This window comes from Sminthopsis crassicaudata, chromosome 6, assembly GCF_048593235.1.
Source record: "Sminthopsis crassicaudata isolate SCR6 chromosome 6, ASM4859323v1, whole genome shotgun sequence".
Lineage (NCBI taxonomy): Eukaryota > Metazoa > Chordata > Mammalia > Dasyuromorphia > Dasyuridae > Sminthopsis > Sminthopsis crassicaudata.
In genome coordinates this window covers 139747669-139762393 of record NC_133622.1, presented here as the reverse complement: position 1 = coordinate 139762393, position 14725 = coordinate 139747669, and the positions used below count along the sequence as shown (strand labels likewise).

At 32.3% G+C, this 14725-nt stretch overlaps 1 protein-coding gene across 4 annotated transcripts in view; it reads right to left on the bottom strand.

The window, feature by feature from the left end:
• The window catches only part of GRID2 (glutamate ionotropic receptor delta type subunit 2), a 1921766-nt gene that overhangs the window by 1134090 nt on the left and 772951 nt on the right, over positions 1 to 14725 (bottom strand). The window lies entirely within an intron of this gene.

Sequence of the window (14725 nt, the reverse complement as noted above, 5' to 3'; positions counted from 1 at the left end):
ATTCTTTATGCCTAAATCATGGACCCATCTTGATCTTATCTTGGTATATAGTGTTAAGTGTGGGTCTATATCTAATTTCTGTCATACTAATTTCCAGTTTTCCCAGCAGTTTTTTTTTTCAAATAATGAATTCTTATCCCAAAAGTTGGTATCTTTGGGTTTGTAAAACACTAAATTGTCATAGTTGTACACTATTTTGTCCTGTGAACCTAATCTGTTCCACTGATCAACTAGTCTATTTCTTAGCCAATACCAAATAGTTTTGGTGACTGCTGCTTTATAATATAGCTTTAGATCAGGTACAGCTAGACCACCTTTATATGATTTTTTTTTTCATTAATTCTCTTGAAATTCTCAACCTTTTGTTCTTCCATATGAATTTTGTTGTTATTTTTTCTAGGTCATTAAAATAGTCTCTTGGGAGTCTAATTGGTATAGCACTAAATAAATAGATTATTTTAGGGAGTATTGTCATCTTAATTATATTCGCTTGGCCTATCCAAGAGCACTGAATGTCTTTCCAATTATTTAAATCTGAATTTATTTTTGTGGCAAGTATTTTGTAATTTTGCTCATATAATTCATGACTTTTCTTTGGTAGATGGATTCCCAAATATTCCCAGTTATTTTGAATGGAATTTCTCTTTGTATCTCTTGCTGTTGCATTTTTGGTGGTGATGTATCAAAATGCTGAGGATTCATGTGGATTTATTTTGTATCCAGCAACTTTGGTAAAGTTGTGAATTATTTCTAATAACTTTTTATTAGAATCTCTGGTGTTCTCTAAGTATACCATCATATCATCTGCAAAGAGTTATAGTTTGATTTCCTCATTATCTACTCTTATTCCTTATTCCTCTTGACTCTTATTGCCAAGGCTAGCATTTCTAATACAATATTGAATAGTAATGGTGATAGTGGGCAACCTTATTTCACAACTGATCTTAATGGGAAAGGTTCCAGTTTATCCCCATTACATATGATGCTTACTGACAGTTTTAAATATATGCTCCTGACTATTTTAAGGAATAGTTTTAGGAATTTATTCCTATGCTCTCAAGTGTTTTTAGTAGGGATGGATCTTGCATTTTATCAAATTTTTTTTCTGCATCTATTGATATGATTATATGTTTTTTGTTAATTTGATTATTAATATGGTCAATTATACTAATAGTTTTCCTAATATTAAACCAGTCCTGCATTCCTGGTATAAATTCTACTTAATCATAGTGTATTATCCTGGGGATGATTTTCTGAAGTCTTTTTGCTAATATCTTATTTAATATTTTAGCATCAATATTCATTAAGGAGATTGGTCTATAGTTTTCTTTCTCCATTTTCAACCTACTGGTTGAGGTATCAGTACCATGTCTGTGTCATAAAAGGAATTTAGTAGGACTCCTTCATCCCCTATTTTTTCAAATAGTTTATATACCATTGTGGCTAATTGTTCTTTAAATGTTTGGTGAATTCACATGTAAATCCATATGATCCTGGGGATTTTTTCTTGGGGAGTTGATTAATAGCTTGTTCTATTTCTTTTTCTGAAATGGGACTATTTAAGCAATTTACTTCCTCCTCTGTTAATCTAGGAAGCCTATATTTTTGGAGGTAGTCATCCATTTCACTTAAGTTATCAAACTTATTGGCATAATGTTGGGCAAAGTAACTCCCTATTACTGCTTTAATTTCCTGTTCATTGGTGGAAAGATCCCTCTTTTCATTTTTAGACTAACAATTTGATTTTCCTCTTTCCTTTTTCTAATCAGATTTACCAAAGGTACATCTATTTTATTGGCTTTTTCATAAAAATTAATTTTATTTATTAATTCTTTTTTTTTTTTTACTTTCAACATTATTGATTTCTCCTTTTAATTTTAGAATTTCAAGTTTAGTATTTGGTTGGTGGGTTTTAGTTTGGTCTTTTTCTAGCTTTTTCAGATACAAGGACAATTCATTGATCTTCTCTTTATCTATTTTATTCAAGTAAGTGTCTAAAGACATAAAATTTCCCCTTATTACTCCTTTAGCTGCATCCCACAAATTTTGGTATGATGTCTCATCGTTGTCATTATCTTGGCTGAAATTATTAATAGTTTCTATAATTTCCTGCTTCACCCAATCATTCTTTAAGATGAAATTATTTAGTTTCCAATTACGTTTTGATCTATTTACCCGTAACTTCTTGTTGAATGTAGTTTTTATTGAATTGTGGTCTGAGAAGAAAACATTTACTGTTTCTGCCTTCCTGTATTTAATTTTGAGATTTTTATGTCACAATATATGATCAATTTTTGTACAGGTTCTATGAACTGCTGAGAAGAAAGTATACTCCTTTCCATCACTATTCAGCTTTCTGCAAAGATCTATCATACCTGATTTGTCTAATGTTCTATTTACCTCCTTAATTTCTTTCTTATTTGTTTTGTGGTTTGATTTATCTAGTTCTGATAGTGCAAGGTTGAGATCTCCCACTATTATAGTTTTGCTCTCTATTTCTTCTGGCAACTCTCTTAACTTCTCCTTTAGGAAGTTAGATGCTACACCATTTGGTGCATATATGTTTAGTATTGATATGGCTTCATTGGTTATGCTACCTTTTAACAGGATATACTTTCCTTCCTTATATCTTTTAATTAGATCAGTTTCTGCTTTTGCTTGATCTGAGATAAGGATGGCCACCCCTTCTTTTTTGACTTCACTTGAAGCATAATAGATTCTGCTCCAGCCTTTTACCTTTACTCTGTATGTATCTCCCTGCTTTAAATGTGTTTCTTGTAAGCAACATATTGTAGGGTTCTGACTTTTGATCTAGTCTGCTATCCACCTCTGCTGAATAGAATAATTCATTCCATTTACATTTCCAGTTAAATTTACTAATTCTGTATTTCTTGCCATCGTATTATCCCAAAATTATGCTTTTTTTCCTCCCTTTGTCGTCCCTGAAGCCCTTCCACAGTATTAAACTTATGGGACCCACTTATGGGTCACACAGCCGTCCCTTTTTAGTGTCCCTCCCTCTTCCTTTTAAATCCCTTCCCCTTTCTTGTTCCATTCCCTTATTACTCTTTTCCTTTTCCCTTTTCCTCTACCCCCTTTTAATGAGGTTAGAGAGAATTCTCTGAAAAACAAATACGTCAATTATTAACTCTTTGTGCCTACTCTGATGAGAGTAAGATTCACATAATGTTACTCCCCCTTTCTAAATTCCCTCAGATGTGGTAAATTTTCTTTGACTCTTCTTTTTATCCCCCCATTACCAGTTTTCTGATACTATCACCTTTTCGTTTTTACTTCCCCCTTTTTTATGTTATATCAGTAAAATCAAATTATACATGTGGACTTTCTGTATATCCACAACAGAAATACAGTTCTCAAGAGTTCCTTTTACCTTTTTCTCCTTCTCTAGTTTCTTGTGGTTGGACATTAAATTTTTTGTTTAGATCTGTTTGTTTTTTCTTAGAAACAAATGGAATGCCTCTGTTTCATTGAATGTCCATATTCTTTCATGGAAGAAAATGCTAAATATAGCTGGATAGTTTATTCTTGGCTGTATTCCAAGTTCTTTTGCCTTTTGGAATATCAGATTCCAGGCCTTTCAATCCTTAAAGGATTACATTAAATGTGGATGTAGCCAGGTCTTGAGTGACCCTTATTGTGGCACCTCGATATTTGAATTGTTTTTTCCTGGCTGCTTGCAATATTTTTTCCTTATTCTGACACGTCTGCAGCTTCGTCACAATATTCCGTGGATTTTTTTTTTTTGGCTTTGTTTTGTTTTGTTTAGGTTTTTTTAGGGTCTTTTTTAGAAAGTGTTTGATGAATTCTTTCAAAGCCTATTTTCCCTTTTGCTTCTATTATCTCTGGACAGTTCTCTTTGATGATTTCCTGTAATATAGAATCTAAGCTCTTTTTTTCATCATAATTTTCGGGAAGTCCAATGATCCTCAGATTCTCTCTCCTAGATCTATTTTCCAGATCTAGATTTTCCCAGTAAATATTTGACATTATTCTCCAGCTTTTCATTTTTTTGATTTTGCTTGACTGATTCTTGGAGTCTCAATGAATCATTCATTTCTATTTGTTCAGTCCTTATTTTTAATGAGTTATTTTCTTCATTCACATTTTTTAGTTCTTTTTGTAGATGTCCAATTGAGTTTTTATATGAATTATTTTGCTCTGTGGAATTTTTTTCTATTTCACTATTTTTTTTTAGAGAGTTATTTTCTTTTTCCAATTCACAAATCCTACTTTCTTAAGAATTCTTTATCTTTTCCAATTTAGAAATCCTACTTTCCTGTGATTTTTTAAACCTTTTCCAATTCACAAATTTTGTTTTCCTGCATTTCCTGTGAATTCTTTATCTTTTTCCAATTCAAATTTCAGGACTTTGTTACTCTTTCGCATAGCTTCTCTTTCCTTTCCCATTCAGATTTTACCTTGGAAGTTTTTGGTATTTTCATTTATTGAATAATTCTTTTCCCCCTTTAAGTAGGATAATGATGTGAACTTTACAATTCAACAGGGAAGCTTTGTCATTTTCTAGGGGAAATGCTAGCTACTGAAATGATAAAATCAATTACTGATTTCTATTGTTCAAAGCTTAAATTGTGAAATGGTATTACTGTTAAAAGAATAACAGGAGGTTATAGAATTAAATATGCTAAAATATATGAGAATCATATTAAAATAACAAAAATTGATGTCATAAATTTTAAGAAAATAAATGGTTATTTAAAAATATAGATTGTAATGAATAATTACTTTCCACTGACCACTTTCTATTTTCTTTAAGACTGATAGGATTCTTTTTGCTTAGAATGTGGAAAATTAATCCTTATTTTTCATCATTGGTAATAAGATCTATACCAATTAATTTTTCTTTATTGTAATACTTTTTTGGACAAAACAATTTGTCCTTAAAATCTATATAATTATCCACTACTCTAAATTATTTGATAAGGAGAGTTTCTTTCTGAAGTAGAAGCTTAATATCTTAATTAGTCTTAATAATATATTATGTTATACACTGTAAATCATATTCAAACAAATTTTGAGTGGGCTGTGTAAGAAATGAGTGCAAATGCAAACAAAATAAAACAAAGCAAAACAAAATTGAGTACTGGAATTATCTTAATGCTTTTTAAGGAATTTGCTCAACCATGAGAATTGGAAGCAACCAGGAGATTTAATGACATAGCACAATGAACATATAATTGCTCAAATCATAATATTGTTTATTAGGCATTTACTAATTTTTAAAAAAAATCTCATTATATTGGTTTGAATATACAGTGTATCAAGTGACTCCCAACCGAGATGCTCACTTTTTATAACATTAATGCTACCTTACAGTAATCATATATGCCCAGGAGCATGAGCAAATGTTGGCTGAAGCTTTTCCAGACTACTAGAATATCATTAATTAAATTAGTGCTTGAATGCACTTATATTTCATTAGTTTTTAAATGCCCTCTTATATACCTTGCCAAGTGCCTGTTACTCTTATGGAGTGTTTGTTCACTGGTTGCTAATTTAAAATAATATTTAGAAAAGAAATTTCTCATTTTTCTTATAGAGCTTTTATGTACATGTAAATAGGTAAAAGACAAGATTAATATAAATGTACTTTTTGTGTTCATATTTGCTATATGACCTAGTAAATTTTTCATCAGGGTTGCCTACTTTTCTAAGTAGAAGGCATTGTTTTTTTCTAGAAGGTAAAAGCATGCCCATTACCTGAAGTAAAAATATTAATATCTTTAGGAAATAGAAGTAGGTAAGTTAGATAACAACCACAAAATAAATTTAATTTTTTCAATGACTTTTCACCTACTTCCTTTCAAAGTAAGCAAATATGACATCTAATTTTGGAAAAAAAAATTATAGATGCTACCAAATGATAACTCATAAATTTATCATAGTAGTTATATGACTTCTTTACAGGTTTTTTTTTTTTCCAGTGAAATAAAAGTTGAACTTTTATTTATAGAGAGTAATCATTGAAAGACAGCTTGTTTGCATATATGGAAGTCAAAATTACTTTCTACATTCTGTCTGGATTCTCCTGGACATTCTCCTGGACATTTCATATTAAAAATGGCCACATTCCCTTCATTGTTTTGTCTCTATAATTATTTTTTCCTTTAAAAAAAATAAACTTCTTGAGAACAACTACACTATCTTCTCTTGTATTTCTCACTGTAAGTTTGTGGTGTGGTAAGGACTAAAAATGTGTTGCTTTATTTTTTATTTATCCATTTTCAATAAATTTTGCACATATAGCCTATTAGCATTCAGTAACCCAGATTCACTTAATCATATAAAATACCTCAATTTTTTTTTCCTTTGGAGATGCAAAAATAATTTCTTAGGAATAATTAAGATACTTATTCAATGTCAATTATCAAGTCTTACCAATTTTTCCTTTAAAATGTGTCTGAAAACTTTCTCCTCCTCCTTAGTCTACTTAGGACAAATTAGGAGTTTATTAACATACCTAGATTACTATAATAGTTCTCTAAAACTTGCTACTGTCTCATAATTTCTGCATTTCTCCTAATTCATCATCTATATCAAGCTAAAGGAATCTTTTAATGATGATTTTCATCCTATTACTCCCAATTAAAAATCAGAGTTCTCTCTTTTTTTTTTTTAACTGATTAAATTCTGAAACATTCCCTTTTAGTTGTTTTGTGGTAATTGTTATTTTCATTTATATGGCTAAAGTCATATAATCATTGTATATAATATTTTCTTTGCTCCACTTACTGCACTCTGAATCAATACTTGTAGATCTTTCCTTGCTTCTCTGTATTTGTCAGATTCATCACTTCTTATGCCACAATAATACTCTATTGCATTCAAATACTACACTCTATTTAACTATTCTTCAACTGATGGGCAGCTATATTTTTCCAATTCTGTGCTAACAAAAAAAAGTATACCTGTGACTATTTTGGTGTATATGAAGACTTTCTTATCAATAGCACTCTTAGGGATAGTATATGGAGTAATTGGGAGTATTCTTTAATGATTACTAGTAGTTTGACTTTTTTGGAAAATTACTTGTTGATATCTATTGAGTTATAGTTTTGGTTAATATAGCATGTGTAAATCATATGTGTATACATGTTTATATATTTTCATGCCTATAGAAATGTGTGGATATATGTGGAATTATATATGTGTTAATGTTTGTATATATAGGGCAGCTTGGGGGTGCAGTGGATAGAATGCTGAGCCTAGAGTTAGGAAGGAGTTAGGAAGACCTGAGTTCAAATCAAACATTCACTAGCTATAAGACCCTCAGAAAATGACTTAACACTGTTTGCCTCAATTTCCTCATCTATAATATGATCTGGAGAACAAAATGGCAAACCACTTCAGAATCTTGTTCAAGAAAACCCCAAATAGAGTCATGAAGAGTTAGAAATAATTGAATGATTAAATAAGCACAAAATCTGTGTATGTCTATATGTGTATATATATATGTGTGTGTGTGTCTGTGTGCATATATATACAAATATAAACATGTATGTATTACAAATAATATAGATGCATGTATAAATGTAATATGTACACATGGAATGTACACATGTGTATCTGCATATACATGTATCTCTATGCATACATATAAATATATATCAGTATTATATATATATATATATATATATATATATATATATATATATATATATATATATATATATATATATATATATATATATATATATACATATATTATATCATGGATACTAAAACCTTATGTAAGAAACTTGACAGTCTCCCTATGACCACTCCATTTAACCCCTTACATCATTCTAGAATCAGTAAGTTTGTATGTACAAACCTTTTAATATCTTTCTATCTGTGCTATGTAGTTAGAGATTTTGGACTTGCCCTAGATGTTCTTTGCAAAATATTGCCAAAATGCTTGCACAAGGCAGAAATATAACCTGAGCCCCAAAATCCACTGGTATGGGATTCTCTTTTCATTAGGGAGATCAATACTATGTTTCTGCATGAGGAGTAAGAAAAAACTGGTGAGAGGAGAAAGAAGATAAATTCTGGCTCTTCATTTTCTTTAGACTCTCAGATTAGAAACAGGAAGTTTTTGATAAGGGGTTAAATGGAGGCTGTATCTAAACTTGTCTTCTGTAGACTTCTTTAGAGAAGGCAATATTTAATCAGGCTCAAGGAAAAAGAAGAGTTATTCCTCATGCTAATTGACCACTTGCTTGAACTAGGCCAAGACACAAGCTTAGTAAATTTGCTTCAGAAAAACTAAGTAAAATACAGAAGAATTTGGAGAAGCAGGAAGGTAATAAATAATTCCTAGGAGCCAGAGATATCGATGTTTCTATCATAATGAAAGTATACTTGAAGGGGTGGCAGATTTGGATATAGAATATAGACTATATCTAGGCAGACATTGTTGGTTTGATGATTAAACAGGGGAAAGAATATAATAAAAAATCAATGTGAAATTTTAAAAAGAGGATATATATATATATATATATATATATATATATATATATATATATATATATCCTGTACATATATATACTATACAAATATATATATATTGTACATATGTACATATATGTACAAAAATACACATATATAAATCCCCATCCCATATGTGTGTGTCCATGGATGTTGATGCATTATGTGCACACAATATACATACATGCATTCACACACACACACACACACACACACACATATATATAATCATGTATACACATATAGGGTTTTGTATGTGTACATATACATATATATGGGGGGGGCATATGGAAGTATATATGTATTTACACATATTTGTAGATATAAACATACATATATCTACACAAATATGTAGTTATTTGTATGTATGTATGTATGTATGTATGATTGAGGTATCTATAAGTTTAATATAGACACCTGAAGTCTGTGGAAGGAATGTGTGAAATGTCTTTTCTATCAAGGGTCCCAAAGTTCCGCAGCAATTAAGACCTAAGAGGAGAAAAAACAAGTTACTGAAAAATACCAGTACTGATGGATCAATAGACCCGATAAGGATGAATTTTTAGGGACCAGGTAAAGATGCATCCATTTTCAATTTAAAGGTTCCTCAAATAGAAAAATGACTAGGAAGCAAATAAGGTAAAAAATACTGCATATTTCAATACAAGAATTTCCATTCAACATAAAACTGGATAGGAAGAGAACTAGTCACAGGGAATAGTATCATTATATAAAACAAATATGAGGAACAAAAAGAAGTCATTTTTTTGCTGAGGCACAAAGTACCAAGAGCCAATGGACTTTTTATCCCCAACATAATTTGATCTTTTTTCTTTTAGCAATTATTTCTAAATATAGGTAAGGGAAGGAAAAAAACAAAACAAAACAAAAAACAAGTGTGAGTTCATAATGGCTGGTGGAAATTTGTACATGGGCTGGTTCAAAGGGAGCAGAATCCTCAGTAAAACCCGTTTGAAGCATACAGTTTACAGTCTTGCTGAGCAGTGTAGTAATGTTGTGCCAGTGGTAGAAACACAGTTAAGAAACATCTTAAAGTCACATTTCTCCAGCTCATTTCACAAGGAACATCTGGAAGTTTGAAACAGATATGCAGGATATCTAAATGCTGGTCTAAAGGGTGGCAAAATATTCCCAGAATAAAAGGAAGGAAAAGCAAAGAAATGTTGAAGAAAGGGAGCCAAGATGGCACAGAAGATACATGTGAATCTGTAAACTCACTTCTTCCCTCATTACCAATTAGTTAAATCAGCTTCAAAAATAATGCTGGACTGAAAGAAACCACAAGGATTGGAAACACAACGTAGCAGCTGAAGAGAATCTGGAATTTCAACAGAAAAGGTCAGTTCCTAGGGGAGGAAGAAAAAAGGCCAGCACAGACAGGGTTAGGTGCTAGCACACTGCGCCAATCGGGCTGGGGAGAAATCTGGGATCAGAGAAGCCACTGAGATAGAGGAATTTGGCACAGGCTGTTAGCTCTTCTCTGCTTATAAAACAGCAGCTCAGAAGAGAAATCAAACCACTTTAAATGATAAAGCCAGATACTAGAACCAGCCCAATCTGGAAGTGACCTAACAGATCTTGGCAAGGCTGTACAGCAGCTTTCAGTGGCCCAACGCTTCACCTTGGGGTAGTTAAGAGCTTGAACAGTGGGGACATAGCCCAAGGCAACATCTAATCCACATAGTGCCTGGCTTAGCCAGAGGCTGTAGAACTCAGCCACAGAAGTCCCACAGAAGTGGAACCTTTGAAAGAGGGAGCACAGTTTCTGGGCAGAGACTTGAAGTTTGAGCGCAGGGGCTTTTCACATCAGCTGCTGATATCCAAGCCCCATGGGACACATTAGCTGGGCTTTGTGTTGCCTTTACTGTTCAGTCTTAAACCTCAGGGAAGTCGGGAGGACACACAGCGGGGACCTGCACTGGACAACCTGACAGCACAGTCGTACTAATCACCTCTGAGGCACTTCCAGGGAAGGGGAGGGGAACTCTCTCCCATAGCTATCTCTTAGCTCAGACACAGGAGCCGCTGCATGCTACTGGTCTTGGAGGAAGCTGGTAAAGAAAGAAATATATAAATAAACTTCTTACACCAAGGGCAGACACCAAAAGATTTTTAATCATGAGTAAAAAGCTGAAGAGAACTATTGATTCCTTCTACACAGAGAAAGAGCGGGTATCCAATGCCGAAGAAGTTAACAGCAGAGAGTCAGCAGATAACACTCTGAAGGGGAACAATACCTGCTCCCCATCACATAACTCTCTCCTGGAAGAGACTATTAAAAAGTTGAGAGTTTGAAGAAAAATGGGAAAAGGAAAAACAAGCTATGATAGAGAATAAAAATGTTCTGAAATTTTAGTTGGAAAAAATAAAGAATTCACAGGAGATGCAGGAAACAAAATTTGTGAAATAGAAAAAGTTAAAAAATCACAAGAAAGTAGGATTTCTGAATTGGAAAAAGAAAATAACTCTCTAAAAAAATTAGGGAAATGGAAAAAAATTCAATAGAGCTAAATAATTCATTTAAAAATTCAATTGGGCATATACAAAAAGAACTAAAAAATGTGAAGGAAGAAAATAACTCATTAAAAATCAGGAGGGAACAAATAGAAATGAATGATTCATTGAAAACCCAAGAATCAGTCAAACAAAACAAAACAAAACAAAACAAAAAAAAAAGCTGGAGAATAACGTCAAATACTTACTGGGAAAACCTATAGACTGGGAAAATATATCTAGGACAGATAATCTGCGGATCATTGGACTTCCCGAAAACTATGAACAAAAAAAGAACCTAGATTCTATTTTACAGGAAATCATCAAAGAGAACTGTCCAGAGATAATAGAAACAGAAGGGAAAATAGGCATTGAAAGAATTCATCGAACACCTTCTGAAAAAGACCCTAAAAAAAGAACTCCACGGAATAATGTGGCTAAGCTGCAGAACTACCAAACAAAGGAAAAAATATTGCATGCAGCTAGAAAAAAGCAATTCAAATATCAAGGGGCTACAATAAGGGTCACTCAAGATCTGGCTGCCTCCACATTAAAAGATCGAAGGGCCTGGAACCTGATATTCCAAAAGCCAAAAGATCAAGGATTGCAACCAAGAATAAACTATCCAGCTAAATTTAGCATTTTCTTCCATGGCAGAAGATGGTCATTTAATGAAACAGAGGAATTCCATTTGTTTGTAAGAAAAAAAGCAGACTTAAACAAAAAATTTGATCTACAGCCATAAGACTGAAGAGAAACAGAAAAAGGTAAAAAGAACTCTTGAGAACTGTATCTCTGTTGTGAATATATAGAAAGTTTGCAGGGATAATTTGATTTTACTGATATAAAAAGAAGGGGGAAGTAGTAAAGGGAAGGGTGTAGTATCAGAAAAAGGGGAAGGAGTGATGAAAAGAGGGAAACTACATCCCAGGAAGAGGCATAGAAAAATATACAACATCTGAAGGAATTTAGAGAGGGGGTGAAACATTGTGTGAATATTACTCTCATCAGAGTAGGCTCAAAGAGTAAATAATTGACATATTCGTTTTTCAGAGAATTCTCTCTCCCCTCATTAAAAGTGGGAGAGTAAAAGGAAAAAGGAAAAGGGGAATAAGGGAAGGATACAAGAAAAGGGAAGGGATTTGGAAGGAGTGGAGAAGGATACTAAAAAGGGATGGCTGCGCGTCACAAGTGGGGTCTATAAATTAAATATTGGGGGAGGATTTCAGGGGTGACAAGGGAAAAAGCATAATCTGGGGATAATATGATGGCAGGAAATACAGAATTACTAATTTTAACTGTAACTGTGAATGGGATGAACTCTCCCATCAAACAGAGAAGGAAAGCAGACTGGATCAAAATCAGAATCCTACAAGATGTTGTTTACAGGAAACACACTTAAAGCAGGGAGATACATACACAGTAAAGGTAAAAGGCTGGAGCAGAATCTATTATGCTTCAGGTAAAACTAAAAAAGCAGGGGTAGCCATCCTTATCTCAGATAAGGAGAAATTGACCTAATTAAAAGAGATAAGGAAGGAAACTATATCCTGCTAAAAGGTAGCATATACAATGAAGCCATATCAATACTAAATATATATGAACCAAATGGTATAGCATCTAACTTTCTAAAGGAAAAGTTAAGAGAGTTGCAAGAAGAAATAGACAGTAAAACTATAATAGTGGGAGATCTCAACCTTGCACTCTCAGATTTAGACAAATCAGACCACAAAACAAACAAGAACGAAATTTAAAAAGTAAATAGAACATTAGAAAAACTAGGTATGATAGACCTTTGGAGAAAACTGAATGGTGATAGAAAGGAATATACTTTCTTCCTGGTAGTACATGGAACCTATACAGAAATTGACCATATATTAGGACATAAAGATCTCAAAATTAAATGCAGGAAGGCAGAAATAATAAATGCCTTCTTCTCAGATCACAATGCAATAAAAACTACATTCAATAAGAAGTTAGGGGTAAATCAAACAAAAATTAATTGGAAATTAAATAATCTCACCTTAAAGAATGACTAGGTGAAACAGCAAATTATAGAAACAATAATTTCACCCAAGATAATGACAATCATAACAAAATCTGTGGGATGCAGCTAAAGCAGTAATAAGGGGAAATTTTATATCTTTAAGAGGCTTATTTGAACAAAATAGAGAAAGAGAAGATTAATTAATTGGGCCTGCAACACAAAAAGCTACAAAAAGACCAAATTAAAAATCCCCAATGAAAAATCAAACTTTATATACAAAAAATAAAAGGAGAAATCAATAATGTTGAAAGTAAAAAAAAACTATTGAATTAATAAATAAAACCAAGAGATGGTTTTATGAAAAAGCCAATAAAATAGATAAACCTTTGGTAAATCTCATCAGAAAAAGGAAAGAGGAAAATTAAATTATTAGTCTTACAAATGAAAAGAGGGATCTTTCCACCAATGAAAAGGAATTTAGAGAAATAATGAGTTATTTTGCCCAATTTTATGGCAATAAATTTGATAACTTAAGTGAAATGGATGACTTAATCCAAAAATATAGGCTTCCTAGATTAACAGAGGAGGAGATAAATTGCTTAAATAGTCATATTTCAGAAAAAGAAATAGAACAAGCTAGTAATCAACACCCCAGGAAAAAATCCCCAGGACCAGATGGATTTACATGTGAATTCTACCAAACATTTAAAGAACAATTAGCCCCAATGTTATATAAATTATTTGAAAAAATAGGGGATGAAGGATTCCTATCAAACTCCTTTTATGACATAGATATGGTACTATATCTAAACCAGGTAGATCGAAAACTGAGAAAGAAAACTATAGACCAATTTCCTTAAGGAATATTGATGCCAAAATCTTAATTAAGATATTAGCAAAAAGACTTCAGAAAATCATCCCCAGGATAATACACTATGATCAAGTAGGATTTATACCAGGAATGCAGGGCTGGTTTAATATTAGGAAAACTATCAGTATAATTGACCATATTAATAATCAAATTAATAAAAATCATATGCTCATCCCAATAGATGCAGAAAAAGCATTTGATAAACTCCAACATCCGTTCCTACTAAAAACGCTTGAGAGTATAGGAATAAATGGACTATTCCTTAGAATAATCAGGAACATATATTTACGACCGTCAGTAAGCATAATATGCAATGGAGAAAAACTGGAACCTTTCCCAATAAGATCAGGAGTGAAATAAGGTTGCCCACTATCACCATTAGTATTTAATATAGTACTAAAAACGGTAACCTCGGCAATAACAGCCGAGAAAAAGATTCTAGGAATTAGAGTAGGAAATGAGAACATCAAACTTTCAATCTTTGCAGATTACATGATGGTATACTTAGAGAACCCCAAAGACTTTCCTCAAAGGCTATTAGAAATAATTCAGAATTTTAGCAAAGTGGCAGGATACAAAATAATTCCACATAAATCCTCAGCATTTTTATATATCACCAACAAAATGCAAAAGCAAGCGATACACAGAGAAATTCCATTCCAAACAAATGTTGAGAGTATAAAATATTTGGGAATCCATCTACTAAAGAAAAGTCAGGAATTATATGAGCAAAATTATGAAACACTTGCCACAAAAATAAAATCAGATTTAAATAATTGGAAAGACATTCAGTGTTCTTGGATAGGCCGAGCGAATATAATAAAGATGACAATACTCCCCAAACT